Source organism: Mus caroli, unplaced genomic scaffold (assembly GCF_978045245.1).
Source record: "Mus caroli unplaced genomic scaffold, Mus_caroli_1 scaffold_11, whole genome shotgun sequence".
Taxonomy (NCBI): domain Eukaryota; kingdom Metazoa; phylum Chordata; class Mammalia; order Rodentia; family Muridae; genus Mus; species Mus caroli.
In genome coordinates this window covers 50,598,048-50,617,867 of record NW_028227266.1, presented here as the reverse complement: position 1 = coordinate 50,617,867, position 19,820 = coordinate 50,598,048, and positions in this window count along the sequence as shown.

Sequence of the window (19,820 nt, the reverse complement as noted above, 5' to 3'; positions counted from 1 at the left end):
ATGGGCATCTCTTTCTTTAGATTTTGGAAGTTTTCTTCTATAATTTTGTTGAAGATGTTTGCTGGTCCTTTGAGTTGAAAATCTTCATTCTCATCCACTCCTATTATCCGTAGGTTTGGTCTTCTCATTGTGTCCTGTATTTCTTGGATGTTTTGAGTTAGGATCTTTTTGCGTTTTACATTTTCCTTGATTGTTGTGCCGATGTTCTCTATGGAATCTTCTGCACCTGAGATTCTCTCTTCCATCTCTTGTATTCTGTTGCTGATGCTTGTATCTATGGTTCCAGATTTCTTTCCTAGGGTTTCTATCTCCAATGTTGCCTCATTTTGGGTTTTCTTTATTGTGTCTACTTCCCTTTTTAGGTCTAGTATGGTTTTGTTCATTTCCATCATCTGTTTGGATGTGTTTTCCTGTTTTTCTTTAAGGACTTCTACCTGTTTGATTATGTTATCCTGTTTTTCTTTAAGGATTTGTAACTCTTTAGCAGTGTTCTCCTGCAATTCTTTAAGGGAGTTTTGTGCTTCCTCTTTAATGTCTTCTACCTGTTTACCAGTGTTCCTTTGTATTTCTTTAAGTGTGTTATTAAAGTCCTTCTTGAAGTCCTCTACCATCATCATGAGATATGCTTTTAGATTCGTGTCTAGCTTTTCCGGTGTTTTGGGGTGCCCTGGACTGGGAGAAGTGGGAGTGCTGGGTTCTGATGATGGTGAGTGTTCTTGCTTTCTGTTAGTAAGATTATTACGTTTACCTTTCACCATCTGGTATTCTCTGGGGTTAGTTGTTGTTGTTGTCACTGTTTAAAGATTGGAGCAGAAGCTGTGTTCCACTCACCAGAAGTCTTAAGATCCTGTGGCGGGTGTTGTGGGTAGCTGGCGAGTGTCAGCCGACCCTGCCCCCTAGCTACCCCGGTGCTTTTCTGACCGGAAGAGGCTTGTGGCCCTACTCAGGCAGGGTTTCTGCCTCCCCCCCCCTGACCACAGTCTTATTTAAATCCCAGAATTGTTGCTTATAGGCCTGGACTTAATTGATGGCTGTTGTTCTCCGTCAGCCAAGCACTAAAGATACCTAGTTAAAGTGTGCTATTTCAGGATTAAATATAATAACACACACAAATGCCTTTGATGTTTTCCCAGACTCAGAGTTAAAATGCCTAGCGGGAACTTAATAATGGTCTCTCTGCTTTTTTTTCTTCCACTTCCCCTTATTAAAATCCTTCCAGGCTTAGTTCCAATCTGACCTCTCTTTGGTGAAATATTTTTCTTTTTTCCTTTTCGGCTATTTAGTACAATGCAGGCTCATTTGTTAAGCCTCGTTTCATTTTGCCCCTGTTGGAGTTATTTGTTCATGTGTCCTATTGCTTTCTACAAGATTTTAAACTCTTCAAGGGCAGAGCAACCTTCTTGGTTACCTTTGATGTTTGCTTGTATTTCTTTCCTCCTCAGAGCACTTAGTGAATGAATGCCTTACAACTAGGAGGTCCTCAAGAATATTCATTAAAATAGAATGAAAGTGACAAAATGGGCTTTGCAAATGAAATTCACTTGCCTATTTCAAGAACTTCAATAAAGTATTTGGAAAGGGCACAAGTAAGAGGCAGAATGCACTGTGTGTCAGTTACTTGTCTCACTGTCAGGACTAAATACCCAACAGAAGCAACTGAAAGCAAAGGTACATACATTGGCTCCTGGTTTAAGAGGAATGAAGTCTGTCATGGTAGGAAGACATGTGCCTGGTCTCTTTGTATCCAGTCAGTAAGCAGGGCTGTTTCCCTTTTTAAATCAATCTAGGGGTTCTAGAGTCTTCTTTCCTTAATTAACCTTCTCTGAAAGAACCCTTACATACATGCCCAGAGGTGTTTGTAGGTGCTAGATAGTTCTAAACTCCAGTCAAGTGTGACAAGAAAACTTAGCCATCACAGGCCCAGTGCACACTGTTTAAATCATTAGAAAGGTTAAAAAGAAAGGTTCCTATTGCCTTAAAACCATGACAAAGAATGAGGTTGACCAGATGTTTCTAAGGAAGTCACTCTCCGTAGATTTTGCATTACTCTGTGGGTGTCAAAGACATGCCTCAGAGATGTGACTTTTTTCTTTCTAGATTTCATTCCATGCATGGCTCCAGATTTGGAGCTTAATGTTGCTTGTGTAATGCCTGTCAGAGGAAGTGGGAAGCCTGCAACTTCCAAGTGTGGGGAAGCAGGGAGAGATTAAAGAGGACACAGAAAGGAATTTTCCCTTTATTTTCTCAGTGCTGACCACAAAGCTCAAAAATAACTCTGATGGCAAAGATTTCATGACTTATGGGAAAACAGAAGTAGTGGTTTCTTAAATTGCTTACTGTTGCTTTCAAATAAATCATGATTTATGATTAGCATATTCATGGATTTACAGTTAAAATCTCTTTCAACATTAGATTTTAATGAAATGGTAGAAATACATTATGATCATTCTTTAAACTTATTTGAGTTTCATACACCATGTTTTGATAATATTCAGCCCCCAGCTCTTTCAAGATCTATCCCTATTCCCTAACCCACTCAACTGTGTATCCTTTTTTGGTTTGTTAAATCCTTCAAAACCAATTAATCTTGCCCAAATATTAGTTTTCCACTGAGAAGTGATCCACTTACCAGGAGCAACACTCTTAAGGAAAACTGTCTCTCCTGCAGAAGCTAACTGTTGCCAATGACTCCATGACTAGGAGTGGGGGTATGTACCCAGCTTCCCTCTCCTTGTTTGGATGTAGTCTGGCCTGAGACTTTGAGTCCAAGGACTCAAAGACTTTTGGCCCCAAGGACTTTGAGTTCAGATGTGCAGCCTCGAAGCTGTTACTGAAGACACTAGTCCTTGAAAGTCATCTACTCATCACCTCTGGCTCTTACACTCTTTCTTCCCCTGCTTCTACATTGATCCCTGAACTTTGGGAGGAAGGATATAGCTTTTTGGCCAATTCTGTGTAATACTTTCTAACTGAGAAAGGATAACACAAGAATAAGTTAAAAAGAAATTGCTCAACTGCATATGAGCCAGCAGGTATGCATATACATATGCATATGCACAGAGAAATTCTGAAAGAAAACATCAAAAGGTGTGCTTTTTAAGGTTTCTGGCTCACAGTGCTATGCATAACTTTGAATTTTTAATATACTCTCAATCCCTATAGAATTTTCTATTAATTTCCCTCCAATCCATCTGCAACAATAGAAGAAATCAGAAACATGGAAACTAATTTGACTCGATGCAATAGCTGGCACATTGATGTTTACTGTGGAAGAGATATGTTTCTAAGAAATTTTCACAAATGATCTCATTTCATTTGCCTAATAAGCTGGCTGATATTTATATTCATTTGTAGGATGAGGGACTGGAGGCATGGAGGGGCTAATGGAAATGCTTGAGTAACCCAGGAAGAAGGTGGCTGAGTTTGGGTTTCACATCAGCTAACTTCCTGCAGACCTTAAGCAATGGCTCCAGGAGCTCCCAGGACAGAGGAAAATATATCTGCAAGAATGCATGGTTATATTCCTTTTCAAAATCCATTTATATTGAAAAGTTAGGAATTCTATTGGATGATATCATGGTAAAGGAAAAGAGATCTCTGAATTAAGATGACAGACTGCCGAATAAAACCAACCCAAACTTATGACCTTCAGTTCCATCTAAAGCAAGCCCTTCATTCATGAAGGCCTAAAGGGTGGCTACAGCATTTGCAAGTAAATTTTTAATTAACTTAGAAGAGTAAATTAACTTCTACACTGTCATATGGTGAGGTGTGGGCCACAAAGCCCTCTATAATGGCTCCATATGTCAAAGTTCTGGCCATTGCATTATGGGAATAGGGTCTTTAATATAGAAAGTTAAAGATGTAGAGATAGCTTCGACCAATTAGGAACCTCTTTTTTGCTCTTTTTCCACTTTGAAAAGGAGTTCCAGTCCTAGAAATTTGGCAGGATCAGAAAGTCTCTCTAGTTCTATCCACTATTCACTGTTTTGGGCAAGATACGTTTGCAGCACTTGCCTGTAGAATTTGTGCTCTATTGTCTTTCTTTGTTTAGCCTCATTAGTTCAGGAGACAACAAAGTTAACTTCTGCTGTCATTTTAATAACTAAAATACTTATAGGCAAGATACATAATCATTTGCTTATATATACTCAAAACTGTATATATAATGTATTATATAATGGCAGGCCTAGATAGTTACAACACAAGCTATTCTGCAAAGCCTAATGAACGTCACAGATATCCCTTTGGGTCTGGAGATCAACTGATCCTTAGAGGCACTGGAACAATCTGTCCAGGATCTGTTCAGCTGTTCCTTCCCAGTGCTGTCCATATCAAGCAGCTTTCTGTTGCCTGCCTCCACCATACCCCTTGCCCTGGATCCCCTTGAAGATGGGGGTTAGCGGTTAGCCCTTTCTTTGGAGAACATCCTCATTACATGAAAAGTTGAAAAGCAGAATTGCCAAGAAGTAGAGTATAATAAGAGCCTAATAGAAACCAGTGTATACATCTCCAAAATTGAAGTCACTTAGTAGTCTTGAGAGTTTCAAAGAAATTGAGACAAGAAAAAAAGAAATAAGGAAAGCGTGCTGAATGTAACTGTTAGGGAGTCACTGGTGACCTTTACAACTGTGGTGTCAGTTGAATGACAAGGGTGGAAACCAAGCTTTAGGCAGTCAGGGAGATAATGATGTGGACTTGCAGAATGGGCTTAGCATTATAGGCTAAGGAGGTTAGCACTTCCTGCCTAACTAATTTCTCATGGGCAATTTTGTGATTCAGCTTCCTTATTTAACTTCTCCACACATTAAGGAGACCGAGTTATGCTCATCATTTGTAATCAAGCAGCTGCTGCATCTGGTGGCTCTCCTCATGGCCACAATCCACATGCTCACAGCATCTCTAATTGACTGTTTATGCTACACATTTTTTTTTCTTCATTCTTCTTCTGAGGGGATAAGGGAAATAAAACTATGGCCCCCATCGGTGTTCCCTGAATCCTTGAGAACAGAAGCTGTTGGATATTAATGTGGTCAAACTTTGCTAGAAGCCCTAGAAATCAATGGGGTTTATGTGTTAATGTGATGGCCTTAACATTCATTAGACCATTGATGGCTCAAACATTAGATCACTGATGGCTCCCTGCTGGACTGTCAGACTTTGCTTAAATAGACAGTGAGGGGCATTTTCCTGGCCTGCATATGTTTGGTTCTTCAGGCTTGGATATTCAGTAAACATAGCAGCAACTCAAATAGTCCCAGTCATGAGCTTCCTCCCCTCTGACTTTCCAGCTCCTTCAGTCTCAATCACAATGTTCACCATCCTTCCCACAGCAGCCTCTCCAGCCTTGCCTGTGACCCAACTCCTTCCATATCCTCTACGTCCTTCTAGATCTGATTTTTAAAAACTTGATTTGACTCCAAGGCAGCTTCTTATCTCTAACTTACAAATACATTAAGGTCTTTTCCCTCCAAGACCATTGTTTTACTTGATTTTGCCAAGTATTTTTTTCTCATTTTGTTTGTTTGTTTTCCCATTTTGGTATGAAGATTAGGCTAGCCTGAAGATCACTACATAGCCTTGTCTGGTCTAAAATATGTGTTGCTTTTACTGTCTCAGCCCCACAAGTGCTGATTACAGCTGTCCATCCCCAGCCCCACCCAATCATTTGAACTGCAAAACTCTTGAAAGAAAAATGCAACATTTGGATGTCTCTTTGGTCACTGAGGTTTGACTAAATCCTCACTTTGCTGTTAGAAATACCCTGAAAAGATGGCAAATAATCTTGACCTTGCCAAGTTCACTGGTCCCTTCTTAGCACTCTCCTACTTGAACTTGTAAGCCTCTTGGTTCCTTTCCTGGCATGTTCCTCAGGGCCAGGTGCACTTGATCTCTGCCCTCCTTACTCTCTGCTTCTGACTCCTAATTCTCTATTTCAATTCTGTACTTTCCTCTGTTCTTTCATTAACAAATTCTTCCTAAAACTCTTCACCCTCATTTATAAGTTCACCGTTTTCCAAATACTACTCAAATGAATATGAGAACTCTTGCTCAGTGGTGTTGAATAGAACCTTCTCCTAAGTTGGAAGTATGTCTTTTCTGCCTTGAATAATAAAGAAGTCAGTAGACACAGGAGCCTACTCAAGGCAGGGAATCTGGCTGATTTTGTTGATAGAGTTTTTAGTCTTAACTGCTTTCAAATTTAATGTCCATATGTGGCATATCTTAAGACCATATGATTTAAATCTATTAACGATGACCTTTTAAATATTCTTCTTAACATACAACAAATTAAAGTCGTTTTCCAACCCCCTAGTTACCTCAAATTCCAATAGCCCTTATTTTCATAAACAGTATTATTAATTATTCAGATCACACACCTGAGTCATATTTCATTTCTCTTTTCCTAACTCTGACAGCTAACTGAGTGCTTCTATTGCTAAAATCTGACTCTTCCTTTTACTACTAATGTGTCTTTCCTCCATGCATTCATTATGAATGATTGTAATACACCGTTCACTTGTTTCATACACACACACACACACACACACACACACACACTTACATAGAGGACTAAATTTGGCATTTCCCATTTTAAAAGCTGTAACATATCTATTTTGTTATAATGTATTCTTTATGTGTAAGGAGATAGACCTAGTTCTTTTCATCTCATCCAAATCAAGAATTCATGTTCTCCTCTGATGAGCAGTCGGAGCCTCACACAATTCTCCCTTTTTCAGTGGCTTTATTCCATCTATGCCTCGATGTAGCGTGGATTCATATGGTTTCTCAAACTAGGCTCTGGTCAAATGTGCCTGTGACCCACTCTCTTCTTTGTACTACACCTCAGTTATGTCATCCTTTCAAACCTAATTCCATGTTCATATTTTCCCTAAAGACATGGACTTTGCTCTGCTAATCTTCACTTTTCTGGCTACAGGTTTCTTTGCCCCCCCACTTGCCTTTATACTGTTTTTATTTTTAACTGTTGAAAATTATGCCTATCTTTTCAATCTCATTGTTTTCCAATTGACTCTGATACCTGCTTCAAACAGGTGCATAGTTACCTGGCGTTGGCGATAATGATTGCACTGTTTAACTATGGCATCATGGTGCCTTTCCTCATGGGTTGTGACCCAAGAAAGCAACACTTGATCAACTAGTCACTGTCTTCCATCTATTCCTTTGGAATTTTCTGAATGTGCTATATTCCAAGTCCTACACACACACACACACACACACACACATATATATGTATATATATATATATATATATATATATATATATATATATTTTAAAACAGAAGTTGCTTAGCTACTAGCCATTACTCTAATGGAAGAAAACAGACTTAAAATCAAGTTTGTTCAATAACATATTTCAGGAATGATATTAGGAATATGAAAAATGAAAGATATTATCTATGGGACAAGAGATGGCTTCAGAGAAGTAGGTCTTCAAAGAAGGAGAGCAGAGGAACAAACTTATTCTACCTTTGTTGCTGTTGAAAGCAAAATGCCCTAAGGTCTGATGTGACAACTAGTTGAAATGCCCAGGGCCAAAACAAATCTGGAGACTTTGACCTTCAGTGATCAGAGAAGGTAATGTCGCGATCTCAGTTAAAGAAAGAAATGACCTACTATTTGGGGAAGCTGCTGTGAAATGACCTGGAATTTTGTTCAGATCATCATGGTCTGCATTTTCAAAAGTAGAGCCTTGTCTTTGCCACTGTCTTGGGTTCAAAAGAGCCAGCACTGGAAAGGGACTTTCAGAACATGGTTGATAGAAAGGGTACCTGTATACTTCTATGCAAAATCCCTGGAAAGTCAATATTTTATTCGACATATGTTTGCTGAGCACCTTGTCTCAGCTAGGACTGCTACAGGATCTGAGAGCTCTAACAGCAAACATGCATACAGAAACCTCCTGAAGTTTACCCTCCAGGTACTGATAGGCAGGAATCCTATGGTATACCAGAAAGTAGAGATGCGATGAAGGAAAATAAATGGTGGCAGGGTATGGAGGGGATAATGGCTAGTAGCTAAGCAACTTCTGTTTTAAAATAGCCTGAGTAGAGAAGGCATCCTGCAAAAAAGGGGAGCTGATTCAAGGTGTGAAAGAGATAGCAGGCCGAGCAGGCAGCATGTGCAAATGCCCTGAGGTGGAAGCTATTTTTTCTGTTAAGGGATAACATGAGAGGCCAATTCAGCTAGAATGAAGTGAGATAGGGGACAAAAATGTGTCATCATATGAGTAACTAGAATGCAGACTGTGTTGAATGTATTTGGTAAGCATGTTGTAAGTTAGATGACTTCAGATGGAAAACACGAGTGCCGGAAAGCATGATCTGCCTTATGTGTCAGTGAGATAGTACGGGCTGCCTTATGGAGCATATTATCTCGAGAAGCAAGTATAGGATCAGGAATGGCAGTGGGGACATGTTTTCCAATAATCCAGGTGAGAAAATTCTGGCCCAGAATTATAGCAATAGTAGATAGTAACGAGACCAGAATCTGGATATAATGGGAAGATAAAATAAGAAGGATTTGGTGATAGAAGAGATGTGGGGGAGAGAGGGCGAGGGAGAGAGAGAGAGAGAGAGAGAGAGAGAGAGAGAGAGAGAGAGAGAGAGAGAGAGAGAGAGAGAGAGATTTGTTTTTAACCTGAGCTGTCACTAATATATTGCATAATTGCTAGTCATTAAGATATTGCAGCAAATATAAATTCTGAGGTCAGATAAAGCTTTGGCTGTTGGAGTTACAGAGACAAAGTTCATAGCTGTGATGAAAGGATGGACCATTTAGAGACTGCCGTATCCAGGGATCCATCCCATAAGCAGCTTCTAAACGCTGACACCATTGCATACACTAGCAAGATTTTGCTGAAAGGACCCAAATATAGCTGTCTCTTGTGAGATGATGCTGGGGCCTAGCAAACACAGGAGTGGATGTTCACAGTCAGCTATTGGATGTATCACAGGGCTCCCAATGGAGAAGCTAGAGAAAGTACCCAAGGAGCTAAAGGGATCTGCAACCCTATTGTTGGAACAACATGATGTACTAACCAGAACCCCGGAGCTCTTGTCTCTAGCTGCATATGTATCGAAAGATGGTCTAGTCGGCCATCAATGGAAAGAGAGGCCCATTGGACTTGCAAACTTTATATGCCCCAATATAGGGGAATGCCAGGGCCAAAAGAATGGGAATGGGTGGGTAGGGAAGTGGGGGGCGCTATGGGGGACTTTTGGGATAACATTGGAAATGTAATTGAGGAAAATATGTAATAAAAATATTAAAAATTAAAAAAAAAAAAAAGCTTTGGCTGTTACTAGGTAGACCTTACTGAATGTAAGACTGTGTTCTTTACATGCACATCCAATAAGAAACTAGAGCCAGTCTGCCAGTGCCTGGCAAATACAGAAGTGGATGCTCACAGTCATCCATTGGACAGAGCACAGGGTCCCCAATGAAGGAGCCAGAGAAAGTTCCCAAGGGGTTTGCAGCCGTATAGGAGGAACAACTATATGAACTAACCAGTACCACCAGAGCTCCCTGGGACTAAACCACCAAAAAAACAAAACAAAACAAAACAAAACAAAACAAAAAAACCCACATAGTGGGACTTGTGTCTCTAGCTGCATATGTAGCAGAGGATGTCCTAGTCCATCATCAATGGGAGGAGAGGCCCTTGGTCTTGTGAAGGTTCTATGCCCCAGTGTAGGCGAATGCCAGTTCCAGGAAGTGGGAGTGGGTGGGCTGGGGAGCAGGGCAAGGGGGGGTGGATAGGGGATTTTCGGAGAGGAAAATAGGAAAGGAGATAACATTTAAAATGTAAATAAAGAAACTGTCTAACTTAAAAAAGAAAGAAGGAAAGGAAGAAAGAAAGAGAGAAAGACAGAGAGAGAAAGAAAGAAAAAGAAAGGAAGGAAGGAATGAAGGAAGGAAGGAATGAAGGAAGGAAGGAATGAAGGAAGGAAGGAAGAAGCTAGAGCCAGACTATCTCCTTAGAAGGTCAAATATGGGACTCTTGCACATGGGAAAGTAGTTTTTGAGGGACTGAGAAAAACATTAAGATAGAACTCTTATAGAGCACACAAGAGCGACTCATGACCTTGTATGTGTCTTCATTCAGTATCCAAGGGAAAAGGCACTGTCCTCTGTTGTCAGGGAAGCATAGGCAAGGGGAGGAGGGAGTGTGGAGGCCTAATAATTTCTCCGGTGGGTTGCTGTGATATAGGAAACAAAGAAAATTTCCATGATGCTGCAGTACTTCCCAGCAATGCTTCAAACTTAGTGATGATTACCAGAGAATGAAGTAACTGATGGCCATGCTGTATCACCGAGAAAGTGAGGCTTTAAAAAAAAAGATTTGTTTTTATTTTATAAGTATGAGTGTTTGCTTGTATGTATATAGGTGCAGTGTGTGTGTGTGTGTGTGTGTGTGTGTGTGTGTGTGTGTGTGTGTTTGTGTTTTGCCTGGAGAAGGCAGCAGATATCCTGGAGTGGAGATATGTGTGGTTGTAAGCCATCATACTGGTGCTGAGAACTGACCATGAGGCCTCTGTTAAAGCAGCAAATGTTTATAACTACTAATCCATCTCTTTGGCTCCCAAAATTAGATTTTAATAACACAAGGGAGAATAGATTAAAACTACCAGGGCTAGGTATCTCAGGTCTCAAAGTGCAGCTATTCTTTTCAAGGTAGACATAATGATAATTCTACCTCTACAGTTCTTGAGAAAGATAGAAGAGACGATATATATTAGATTGCTCTATTATCTCTGTCTGTCTGCCTGTCTGTCTGTCTGTTGTCTGTCTATATTACAGTGTTGAGTGTAGAATCCATGCCAAATAGGCATTTTTTTTCCACCAACCATATCCCAGTCTCCCAAAAAGTCTTGGGTGCCATATGAATCTCAGTGACTATCACTCTCGTAGGTACTCTTACATTTCACAGTGCACAGGAAGGTACTATAAACTGACTGGAATTAAGCCGGAGTATTCAGTCACTTTTTTTTTAGCTTTGAGAGTCAAGATTTATTACTGAATGATCTAGAAGCAGTAAGAGTCAGTTATATCTCTTAGGCCGCATGAATTCCCAAATCTTAGAAACTATGGATTTTGGAAATCCATAGGTAAACACTTAGCTCCCAAGTACTGCCATGGAGGGACTTAATGAGTGCTGGATTATGTAGACTTCCAAAACTGTTATAACTGAGCATCGAGTCTGCACTGAAATGGAACAGGTGGGCCCACTCTTAATAAAAATATGCTTGTGAGCACTGTCTGTGTGTTGAGCTCTGGATATAGGGTAATTACACTTGATGATATGAAAGGTCCTTCGGCCAGCTAATGCGCCAGCTGAGCAGCAGCTGCTCTGGGGAAGTAACAAGAAGTAAGTGGCCAGAATGACTGCCCTTAATATATTGAGATGTTGCACAGAGTCCTAAATCATTTGATTATCTTGCACAGAAATTTCATTTAAAAATATCCCCTGCACAAAGCCAAAAGTAAATTATGATACTAGGTATTTGAAAAGATTTAATTAGAATTTCGCCTTGCCTTTCTCTCTTAAACTAGTGTTCTTTACTGTCGCCCACTTGCAAGGAAAGACAAGTAAATTGTTCTGATTTAATGGGTTGAAGTTACTGCAGAGGGGTTTGATGGTTGGGCTTCTCCTTACAGCGTTCCCTTACAAATTCTTCTTGTAATTGAAATAGATTTGCAGTAGGTATATGAGTAACAGTTGAAATAAAATGCCTTTTATTAGCTGAGAGCAACTTTATGGAGCAATGATGAGTCTGCACCTTTGATACTTTGTGGGCAAAGGATTCGATTAAAATTGACCAGCTAAGTGTGAGAGCCTTTTGGAGTAATGGAGCATTCTGGTGGAACACCCATGTGCAGGAAGCTACCTCCAGATGAACAATGGCTGGCTGGAATCATATGTGTGGCTTTGAACAAGAGGATTCCCCCCAATACACACACACATACACACACACACACACACACACACACACACACACACGCGGCGGAAAAACAAAGCCAGAAAGTAAGTTCTACGAGATAAATTGGGACTGTTGTAGAACTGCTCATTTAAAACCATTTATAATTACTTAAACATCAATGGATAGGAATTGCTAATAAAAAAGGACAGTGTTCAAAGCAGGGAGTATAACCAACTAGTATTAAAAGGGTGTGGAATTAGCAAGTAGGAGAGCTGAGATGGGAGCCAAGGCAACACATTTGACTGTCAAGCATGTCACTAGATCTGATCGTTAGGTTTACATGTTCTCCAACCCCCAACCTCACCCTTGGTTTGTTTGTTTTTTTTTTTCCTTTTGAAGTAAAGTCTCATGTAGCAGATTGGCCTTGACCCTGTATAATAGGTTGAAGTTGGCTTCAAATTCTTAGTCCTATCCTGCTGGGGTTATAGGCATGTACGTCCACCTGGCTGAGTCACCAATTCTTTAATTTTGCATTTCTCAATATCTCTCCCTCTCCCTCCCCCTCCCCCCTCACTTCTCCCTCCTCCTCCCCCTCCCCCCTCTCTCTCTTTCTTCCTCAACTATTTTTTGCTATTTCCATATGGGCCCAACACATCCACCCTGACAAAAGATGATGGAACCTGGTCTTAAATTCTTTAAGCAGAGTCCCTAGCATAACCCCAACTAAATATTAGAGCCTCTGATTAACAAATCCTTTGTATCTCCCAGGACAAAGCATGCTCCACTTCACTTACTGAGCCCAAGGTTTTTCCTCCACTTAAGTGTAGCACATCTGCATGGACAACAGCTGTTCTTTTTCTCAGGACAGACATTGAAGATGTGATGTTGCACCCACTGAGGCCTCTTGCAATTTGTTGATTTCTTTAAAAAAAAAAAAAACATCTAATTTCTTAAGAGCAAAGAGAACTAGAGAAGAAAGACCATTCCTTTATGGCAATGAAGGAAGGGTACTAGGTCTCAAACTTAAGCAAAAGGGAGATTTTAAGTAATTGCTTGTCATATCCTTTAAGCTGTACTGAGGTAGCCACCAGCTCTAGGCTGGATAACCAGTTAGGACAGATAACCCTTGCATCTTTACCAACATTTGTGATTTGGAGGTACTGTCAGGGGTCAGTAGAGCAGGAAGCTCAACAAGCTCCACTGATCTTTTTTCCTTCAGTCTTGATTTCAAGAAAGGAGGCTGAGCTCAAACTGCTGGCTTACAAATACCTTGAAGAATAAAGGTGGGCTGCTGAGAACAGTGTCCTTATGGCTCAGATGGAGAAGAGTGGGAATGGGGGGGGGTGCTTTGTGAGTTTGCTAGTTCCTGCCAGTGTATCATTGGGCCCTGGAGGAGTGTTTCTTGAAGAGTGTATGCCCATGGGAAGACAGAGATGATTAAGAGCCAGGAGAGAGAGGATATGGCTATCATATGTGCTAGCAATGTCGTTTCATGATGAAATTAATGCATGTTCATTATAGACAATTTGGTAAACACAGGTCCATAGAGGGAAATAAAATCTGCCTATAATCCCACTAGCCAAAATAATTATTTTATATTGGGTTGTATTTCTTTTTTTTCATTCATGGCCATTGCTAAATATTATTAAAGGCACAATTTTAATAATTGCTTCAGGCAATGTGGCCAATTTTAGTTATATAAAACTATTAAGTTGATCATTTTGACTATTTATTTCTAATTTATATCTTTTAAAAATAACTACTATGAATATTCATTTATACATAACTTTGATTATCTATGATTGTCTCCTTAGAATAAACTGCCCAAAGTGAGATTACAGATTAAAAGAAATGTATGATTTTTTTTTAATTTCTAGTGTATTTTGTTGATTTCTTTCTGGAAAGCTTGTTTCCAGTTTGCATTGCCAAGAACTAGCTTGTCAGTACAAATAGGTGTTACGGATTTACTAGATGAAGTGGCTAGCATTCATTCAGTTATGCTAATAATTAGGAAAGCATGACTCAAGTTGGTACAACTGGAAAGAGGTTTATTGCTCATGTGATGGGAGAGTCTCTTCCTCTTACTGTATTAGTCTTATCCTCAGGTTAGGATTAAGATCTTAGCCTTAGGGGTATGCGCAGGCTCAGTGACCCAGAAGCAGAGTATCAAGTCCACCCTGGTCAAGCTGTTTCTTCCAACAAAGGTATATTATTGTTGTTGGCAAAACAACCACACCCTTTCTACTGTATTAAATACTGCCACTTCCAACACTTTGAACAGCAGACGATGATGGCATCCTGTCACTCTCACTTTGTTTTGCACAGCATCAGTTACTGTTGAGGTTAAAAACATTTTAAATTATTGATTGATTCTTCTCCAATCAACCTGCTTTCCCTACGAAACTGTTTATTGGATATGGGATATATGGGAGGGAAGTCATGTAGATCTGTCAATCTACTGGTATGTTCATCTCACATGAGGAGTTACAGAAGAACATACCATAACCCAACCCTCCCCGAATTCTGCTTAGAACCCCCCTTCTAAGTTGCTTCCATGAGAAATGCTAATCTTTTACTATACCCCACCTCCCTATGCCTCTTCACTTTCATCTCACACCAGAACTTGCCTTCCGTTATTGGTTGCTGCAGGGTCCTGCAAGTTATCATAAGTGCTCAGTAAACGAAGCACGTACCCCAAGGAAAAAATAGGATGAGATGAATATTCATGATCACTCAGTATGAATTAAGTCAAGCAGTCAGCCACTTGCCAGGCAAGGTCATGGGAATCATGTATGGTCCTTTCCTTCCTGACTTGGCGAAAGGACAACTGCATATTTGAGAAGACCTGGGAGACTACATTTGTGAAAAGGGGTGCGTCTTTTCTGAAAAGCAGACAGGTATTTACTTCTTGGTTGTTTACAACGCCATAGCTGTGCTTACAGAAACAAATGATGCCATGCTTGGCTTGGTCCTACTCCTAAAGAGCCCAAGGAAATGTAAGCAGACATTTCTTTTAACAAATGACAGCTCCTCTATTAAGCAGCTGTTCTGCAAGCATCTCTCTCCGCTGTGTTTGGGGACGAGCGGGGTACTTGTTATTCCCAGGATGTATTAAGTCAATGAAATCAAATGAGAAACTTTGTTCTTTCCAGCATTGTGCTGACAAATTGGTTAGACTTTTTTTTTTTTAATTTTATTTAAATCAAAGACACCTCACTGGTTTGAATTATTGATAAGAGAAATTGATTCTGGAATGTTCCTTTTCTGAGGCCATAACTAAAATATGCTTCCCTTTTGTGTGTTCAAAACAGTTATTAAAACCTGTGAACATCACGGGGAAAACGTAGCATTCCAGGTTCCAAGTTCCAGGCACTGCCTCTAAATGTTCATCTGATAAACAATCGAGGTCTACTTCAAGTCTTATTTTGTGCAGAGATCACTGACTGATCCTCATTAATTACCTTACTTGGTCTCCTCATACACATAAGGTATAAGCTTTTATTAGATTATAAAAATATGTCACATCTCCATTTATACAAGTACTACCTTTAAAAAAGAAACAATTGCAGCTATTAGTGGTGAAGTAAACAGCTTTGAGTGGTGGGCACTCACTGGCACTTAGCAAATAACTTTGGTGCCTTGAAGCAAAATGATAAGCAAATTTATCTTGGGGTAGGTACGAGACATTAGGGAAGCTCACTCAGAAAAGACACTTGTTAATTAATGCTTGTATCCCTTCTTAACAGAAAAAAAAATGCCTAAAGAATTTTTATTATTCTATTTAGTTTGACCTAGAAAACACAGAACAGTATTTAGTTGAAGAAAAAAAATTACCTTCTTGTAAGTTAATACTATGAAAAATGCAAATTTTTGGAAAATATAATCAGTCCCAAAGGAGACCATCCCTACTTTTACAGTTTGTAAACCCAGCAAAGTGCAGCGAGCTGTACAGTTTAGCAACAGGGAGGAAAATCCCATTGGTCAAAGAGGAGTACGTTACAGTTCAAAACTCAAATGTCAGAGCACTGGGAAACACAGCAGAACTGTTTTCAATTGGTGGCTGGAAGGAACAATAGATGATAGCCAGTTTGAGAGTCAACAAGGTATCCTCTTTCTGTGGAAGTAAAAATGCATGAGCTTACAGAGCAGGCAAGTGCAGGCATGACCCAAAAGACCTTGGCTTGCTCCTGGAGTGATTCGTAAGGCACATTTGCTCCCAGTCTGTATCCCTGGGTAGATGTCTCCTCCTGTCCTGCTGTAGATCTTTATTCTCTTTGAAGAATAGGATTATAGCAGATAAAGCAATGGTTTATGACTAAGAAGAACTCAATGTAAAATAAGCTCTAATGCATATATAATACTAGGTCAACAGACAGCAATATTGCATGTGAGAGTTTTGCTAATGGCATAGACTTTTAGGTAATCTTGCCACAATTCAAGGGGTTGGGGCAAACTAAGTGGGAGAATGGACACTTTCTTGGTCACTATAATAACCATTTCAGTATGCATAGGGTCATTTAAACATCATATTTTATTATATATATATATATATATATATATATATATATATATACATACACACATGTGGACATTCAAACATGTTTTATGTCATACACACACACACACACACACATATATATACACACACATATATATATGCATATGGACATTTAAACATGTTTTATCATAGACATGCCATATGGACGAGGTAAAATTATTGGCTTTTATGTTTTGATTTTTCTCATAGCAACAAAGAGATAAATAAAAGCAGAGAATCAAGCAGTATAAGGAGGGAAGGAGGGAAGCGAAGGAAGGAGAAAGAATCAGTGAGGGAAAGGCAGTAGTGGGATGGAAGGAAAGATAATGGGAGGGAGGTGGAACTCATCATTAGCATCAAATGAGACAGTTCCTTAGGCAGCCTAGTTCTTCATCTGTTGCCCTTTCCTTAACCCTCCTCAGGCTCTGTCCTTTGCATCTCTCTTTCAGAGTCCTGATAACACCCAAAACCCTCCACACCCGAAGGCCCTATCACCTGTCCTGCTGATAGACGTGACCAGCTGACCCAGACAGAACAGTGTGAAGACAGTGAATCGCAAACTGGCTGGCTAATATGAGGTTAACTTTGCCAGTGGTTCCCTTCGCTGTACAGAAGACTGAATTTCAAAAACATTTTGCAAGTAATTTAACTGTTATTATGAATCTATTACTTAGCCCTTGCCCTTCAGCTGAGGTTTAAAATTACCATTATTTGGATCTATTGTGGAAGAGAAGTTAAACACAAGTCAAATAGACTTGATAGGTATTAGATAATAGACCCCTGACTGCCAGCCTTTCTTAGAAATTGGCCCATTCACCCTGTGTCTGACAGGCCCCTGCTGTGAAGGTTAGGATAGAAAGTGGGGAGAGAAAGAATTCCAGCCCCTTCCTATCACAGCACAAGATAAAATATGACCCTACCCAGTACCTGGCTTCTTGGCACACAGTTTAGGCTAGAATAAATCACATGGTGATGAACTTCCTACCCTCACCCCAGAACCTCAAAAAGGTTAGAAAATTGCCCCCTTTAAGAGATTTCTCTGAAGGCTCTTTCTCCTCCACAGTCTCCTTCCTCCTAACGGGCTCTCTCTGAATGGTACGCTTGTGTCAGCTTCCTTCTCCTTTTGCTGCAATAACTGCTAATGTTGGGTTTACCTCCTAGTGGCGGCAGCGAGGATACTGAGGACAGTAAGAGACAGCAGTAGGAAGTTTTACTAGGTGTGGTAATTTAGAATTTACTAACTGTAGTTTTTTTATGTATATTCTATTTCATTTTGAGACTATCTAAAGATTACTGAAACCTTGAGTTAAGTTAACCTTGTTCCTCCATCTGATGACAAAGCTTTGCAAGCCATCTTTGTCAAGTAGGGTACCAACAGAACTTTGCATAGAAATCAAGTTCAATATTGGCGGATATGCCCCTTCTGTATGAGGCTTGGCCTTGAGTAACCTTCTAATAAATTCATTGATTATTGAGGTATCAATGAATCAATATTGCTTTCCTGTAATTAGCTGGGTTTTTTTTTTTTTGGACATTCTTTACAATGTAGGCATCGTTGAGCTGATATGACTCTGTTTCATTTAATCATTATTTGGAAAATATGCACTGTATTTTGGAAAGTTTAGTCATTTGGATATGATAGTTTCTGCTGTTAGAATAAACTCCTTAATAGGATTTAAACATAATCCCCAAGAAAAGAAGATTGTGGACAGTAACATTTGCTTCCCAGTTTCCTTTGGACTAATCTTTCTTTTGTCTAGGTTGTTAAGAAAGTATTGGAGGGGTTCAGAGGAAAACAATGTTGTGGAGAAAGAGTTCAAAATTCAGACTCTAAAATCCTTTTGCTCGCAGACTTGATCCCAACACACAATTTGGTTTCTACATTAAAAATGCTTAAAAATACACTGACAACCTTTGAGGTTTTTTTCAAAAGAGTACATATCACAATATCATAGCTCCACAAGGTAGCAGAACTTGGAAGTTGCCAGCTCTATCAAATCTAGTTTCATTAAATGTGTACTATGTATTGAGCTGGTAGGCTGCGTAAAGAGAGGGAAACAATATAAGCATCTTTTCTTCCTCCTAGTAATATGTTGAAAAGTATCCTCTGTTCTCTTATATGTCCCCAGCTGTTACGTCTGAATGCCATTTTGACTGTGTAGTTTAAACTGTCCCCCAAGGTATTTCTTTTTGTTTTAGACAAACTAATCCTAGAGAGCTCTTAGAAATTTTCATCTTCATCAAAAAGCCCTATAAGTGACACTAAATGCGAGTTCCGGTGGAGAGACACAGGTAGAGATATGGGAACAGAGATCACAGAAAGGAATCTGGAAAATCTGTGATTGCTAGTTCATCTCTGCTTGTTTAAAAGGTCAGTGGATCCAAGGAAGAACTTCATTGACTTCATGTCCTACAAGCCACATAGAAGCCCAAACAATTTTCTTTTTCAGAAGGATTCTCATGGTTTCAAAGTGACTGTTTCATTTATAGTATTTAAAATTAACCTCCAAAAAGATGGAAGAAGAGGAGGAGCTGCAGAGAGTAGGGAGGAGAAAGGGCTGCTACTGGCCCTTCTCCTTACTTATTACCAAAGGGAATGCTTCCTAATTTCCTGTTTTTAGTACTCATCAAAAGGAGAATGTCACAAAGAAGGAAAGAGGGGTTGGTTGCAAGTGAGAGAGAAGGGAGAGAGATACAGAGGGAAGAAGCATGGAAAGATGCCAATAGGATAACCAAGTTCCCATCCCTTCCTCTCTCTCTCTGCATGGCTGTTTTCAGTGGTCATTTTATCCCACACTTTAAAACAAGACTCCAAAAGGCAGCCCTGCAGTGATAATGGTCATGGAACTATCCTGAATAATTTCAGAACTAGCCAGAAGCCTTTAGTCTGCTGCCAGCAAAGCCAGACACATAATCACCTGCTCTGCATGTCACTTGTGAACTAAAAGCTTCTCTTTAACAGTAATTTTAACAGCCAATGGTTGGTTGTTTTGTTTTTTAATTTGCAAACAAGACATGTGCTTTATAAACAGGTATTATAAAAGTGAATTGTGAAACCAAGAAGGAAAGTCAATTTTAAAATTTATCAGAAAGGTATCTTGATTCCAGATATACATATATAAAGAAATTTAGATCTAGAGGAGGGGGAGAAGAAGAGGAGAAGAAGGGAGGTTTCTGGGTGATAAGAAAAGGCAAAGAGGACCAAAAGGAGGAGGAGGGAGGAAGGAGAGGAGAGAGAGAGAGATGGGAGACAGACACACAGGGTGAGAGAGATGGGAGACAGAGATATATAGAGAGAGCATATATCATTGAGAATGGATGATTTATGCACTGAATCT